This window comes from Macrobrachium nipponense, chromosome 11, assembly GCF_015104395.2.
Source record: "Macrobrachium nipponense isolate FS-2020 chromosome 11, ASM1510439v2, whole genome shotgun sequence".
NCBI lineage: Eukaryota > Metazoa > Arthropoda > Malacostraca > Decapoda > Palaemonidae > Macrobrachium > Macrobrachium nipponense.
In genome coordinates this window covers 45,301,666-45,306,665 of record NC_061087.1, presented here as the reverse complement: position 1 = coordinate 45,306,665, position 5,000 = coordinate 45,301,666, and the positions used below count along the sequence as shown (strand labels likewise).

The 5,000-nt window shown below is 32.0% G+C and overlaps 1 protein-coding gene across 3 annotated transcripts in view; it reads left to right on the top strand.

The window, feature by feature from the left end:
- Positions 1-5,000, top strand: part of LOC135205605 (uncharacterized) — an 80,233-nt gene that overhangs the window by 46,210 nt on the left and 29,023 nt on the right. Inside the window, exon 1 of one of the 3 annotated variants that reach the window (XM_064236399.1) lies at positions 1,274-1,581. The exons of 1 other annotated variant lie outside the window; for it this stretch is intronic. The gene's annotated coding sequence lies outside the window, so the exon portion shown is untranslated. Of the gene's footprint in view, positions 1-1,273; positions 1,582-2,330; positions 2,349-5,000 lie in introns of those variants that run through there. One more of the 3 variants, XM_064236408.1, reaches the window with a different exon arrangement.

The window sequence follows — 5,000 nt, the reverse complement described above, 5'->3', positions numbered from 1 at the left end:
ATCATTCTCAATTTACTTTATGCAATCCATGCATTTATTATCACAAGTCAACGAAGAGAGAAATCCGAGATTACCAATTATTTGATGCGTACATCGACGAGGAGACTTAAAGCTTTCCAATGAAGGAAGCTATTCACTAGGCCACTTTCATTTGACGTCGTTAAATTGTTTGTTGTGTGTATGGGGCTTTTACGTTGCATGGAACCACTGGTTATTCGGCAACGGGACCAGCGGCTTTACGTGACTTCCGAACCACGTCGAGAGTGAACTTCTGTCACCAGAAATACACATCTCTGCGTGGTTAGATTAATTTTTTCTTTCTTAGACCAAGCTTTATAAACTACGGAGTATTATCATATACTCATAGATTTTCACAATGTGCTTATTGTTCCTGGCAAGTGTGCTTGACGTGGGGAAGAGATGTATCGTGTGTCACAAGGAAAGTTCGCTGCCTAAAGTAAGTGGACTGGGAATACCGCAAAACGATCGAGCCATGAATGAGAGCTTGTTTTTCGCTGCTGCGTTGTGGGTGGAAGACAAGGAGTCGCTGTTGTGGCAACATAAGGAAAACTTGGTTGAGATGAATTACTGGGTGTGAAGAGCTTAAGCAATAGATCACTGGGATTTACAGGACGGATTATGAATGCAACAAAAGCACTGCGTAGTATTCAGTGAAATGGAAGAACGGTCTTATAAAGGACTTGGAGAAATTCAAAAATTAAAAGAAATATTGAATGTGTTTGGAGAGGCTAGTTTTCAATAACGAATTTTTTTAAATCTTATTTTGATGTTTTTTATATATATCTGAATGAAAGGACGCATCGCAGTAAAAGCACTGATCAGTCTAAAATGCGTCTAGCATCGACCGAAATGAACAAGATGTAGAACTGATGCATCTGCGAGACTTTGTCATGAGCAATATAAGGACACGGACGGCCGCTATTTGAAGTAACCCCCACCTTAATTAATCACATTTACGCGTTAGACGAAATTTAATTTGATGTGTCTTGAGATTGTGATTGCGATGACATTAAGCAGGGATGACCAATTTTCGAATGTTTGATTCCCAAGTTGGAGGTTACTTAAAAATAGCGGCCGTTGATAGTCTCGCAGATGCATCTGTTCTACATCTTGTTCATTTCGGTCGATGCTAGACGCATTTTAGACTGATCAGTGCTTGTACTTCGATGCGTTCTTTCATTCAGATAGATATAATAAACATCAAAATAAGGTTACAAAAAATCGAATGTCATTGCTGTAATGCTATTTACTTGGGAAAAACAAAACGCCAAGCACATGTACGATGGTTTGAACACCTAGGAAGATCTGTTAGGACAAACAGGCTTTTCGCAAAACCACCATTCAGTGCCATACGGGATCACGCAGAAAACAGTGATCACCGTCTATGCTCAGTCATTTTCCATTCCCTCTAGTCGAGTGACCCCCACGGAGCTGGTAATAGTAGAAAGTCTGTACACTTTCAAGTTGAAGCCTTTCTCAGCAACAAAGCAACAACGAGAGGTCCACGGAGATGCTGTGTTTTTCATTTTTAGTGTGTGTTTGTATGCCTTCATGATGCAGGTATTTATTTTTTTTAACATTGCTTTGTCTCGTTTTATTCTTATGCGTGTATAATACCTTTATTACATACTATATACATACATACATATATATTATATATATTTATATAATATATATATATATATATATACTATATATATATATATATATATATATATATATATATATATAGTAATATATATAATATGTAATAATGTGTGTGTGTAGGATATATATATATATATATATTATATATATATATATATATATATACATACTATATATATATATATATTATATATATATATATATAGTATATATATATATATATATATATATATATATAAGCGAATACCACAGGAAAATGATAGTGGATTTCTGACTATCATTTTCCTGTGGTATTCGCTTATTTAATGAAGTCACGTGCATCTACTGTGATTTTTTAAGCATATATAATATATATATATAAATATAAATATATATAATTATATATATATGAGGCTATATATATAAATATAATGGTATATTAATATATGAAGTATATATATGAGGTGATATATATATATAATATATATACATTTATATATATATATATATATAGTACTAATATGAATAAGATATAATGATAATATATATTTCTATATGTAACTGCCTTTTGTGTAACATTACTGTATTCTAATGGTAGTTTGTGATTTTTCTATTTTTCTTTTCCTTTCTGTTGTTTTGTTGTCAGAACCAGTTTTGATGGAGACAGTTTACTTCCGAAACCGGCAGTCGTAACTAAATAAGTACTAGTTTTACTTCTTTCTATAAAAGACCTTCCCGTTTCCCCCAAGGGATAAATTCAATTGTATATATATATATATATATATATATATATATATATATATATTAGATATATATATATATATATATATATAATATATTATATATATATATAATATTATATATATATTTATATTATAATATATATATATATATAATATTATTACATATTATTATACATTTACACACACATATTTTATATATACATATAATATATTTATATATATATAGGAATAAGATTAGATTATTATTATTATAATTAATATATATTATTATATATATATATATATTATATCTATATATTAATATATATATATATATATACATTAATTATACATATATATATATATATATATATATATATATATATATATATATATATATATATATATATATATATATATATATATATTATATATATATATATAATATATATATTTGTGTGTGTTTATGTTCTAGTGAAATAATGGTACTTGAATAACACTTAAGACCTGTTAACCATACATATATTTATTTTAAATTAATAAAGAAGTATGATCAGTAAGGTGCTGTGTGCTGTGTGTTGAAGGGTTGAATTACATAGCTCCAGTGGCCATTCACTTGGTTTAGACTGTGAAATATATTCTGTAGGTTTCGGTATACAGGACAAGATAAGTCAGCTGGCCTAAAACATTACTAATGACAGATTTTGTATCATAGCAAAAAAGCGATTTTTTATCAATTTTTCCGGAACTTTTTCAAAAATACTAAGTGAAAATACTTTTAGCCCTCTGAGCAAACATTATTTTTTCAAGTAAATGAGTATAATGAAACGGGCTATAAAAAACGGAGCATGTCTGCGAATAAGGAAAGCTTGCTGTGTCTGTTCTCTTGGGATTCAAATGTCTTGGAAGGGTAATTGCCAGCTTATCCTCTCATACAGTCTGGAATATCATGATTTGACACTAACACTAAATCTGGAAAAATGTGATGAAGATCGGCGATGCAGAATGTACTCGGCTGAGAATAATTATCGCTATGGAATCTTCCAAATCTTGGACCTTTGGATATGCTGAGGAAAGCGAGACTGATTTTCTGGGAGATTATGTCTCAGACATTGATGGGTGTGCATGATAATTTTATATATTCACGGCTGGAATGATATCGATAACAAACGATAGAGTGACTGATTACTACAGATGAAACTTAGTCTAATTCCATTTGGTGAATTTGAACGTGTTCATTTTATTTTATAATTTTTGTTATTCTGTAGATAACCCACTTTTTCCCCAAAATGTTTGCAAAAATACCTTATAATTCTCCTTGTTTCGCCGGTTTTGTGACAAACGTGTCCACCACCCACAATCGTTCATCTAATTTATTCCAAATACTAAACTGGGTTTTCTCTTGTATAACAATAAAATCCCGACAAAATTTATGACTCCATCTTCCACAATTACTCAACCTTCACTACCTTGCTCTTTCAATATTAGATCACCATCAGACATCATCTGCTCTGTGTTTCATAAACGACCTGTTTTCTATTCCACAAGTTTGCTCTTATGTTTACTTTCCATTCTTTGACTTCTCTCTCTTTTTTCCATCTATAAAAGTATTAAGTATATCACCATACAAACATAACATTCCTTTGTCTGAAACCCATTATAATACCCACAGATGACTATCATATCGAAATAGTCTAGCAAAAGTTCTACTTACGTTCAACAAAGAAAATAGCGTTAATCTGTCATTGTTTCTTTAATTCCATGCATGGTACATGCAGCTTTTTTTTTCTTTTTTCTTACGCATTACAGAAAAATACAGGAAAAGATTCATACACACATACTTTATCATCTAAACCATTCTCTCTTTCTTTTATCAGGAACCAATCGTACACATTCCAAGTAATTCCATGGATCTCTACAATCACCTTTCCTCCTATGCACACACATATCCATATACGATTATATATGTATATATATATATATATATATATATATATATAATATATATATGATATATATATATATATATATATATATATGTGTGTGTGTGGGGTGTGTGTGTTGTGTGTGTGTTGTGTGTGTGTGTATTTACCCTTTTCTTCTTTTTTTTCATCCTCTTCTAAATGTCTTTTTTCCTATACCTAGGTAACATGAAAAGGGCACCTTTGCCTGCGTATGTACCATCAGCTACTAGTACCCATTTAAAGGCGAGATGAATGGTAAGCGATAGGCCAAGTGTAGTTAAGGGACCTGTCAAATGGGAGCAGAGCATTAGACCGAGCACTCTATCGCCCAATCAAGGTGCCCACTTAGCACACTTCTGCAGGTGGGCGGATAGGTCAGCACATTCTTGTGCCAGAAGTATATTTCCCATAAGAGGTTGGAGCCAGATAGGTAACCATGGTTCTTGGACAGCTTGGAACTGAGGGTTCAGCACCATAACTTTTTTCTTGATTTTCAGTTACTGCGGGTATCCAATTACAGCTGGCTTAACTGGTGGTGGTAGACCAAGTCCCGACCATTAGCCTTACTATTGCGAGCTCTGCAAGCTATCATTTGATTCAAGCCATTTACGTTTTCTACCACGCTGGTGACTCCAGCAAGCAAGTTAAATAGCGATTGGTTTGGTCA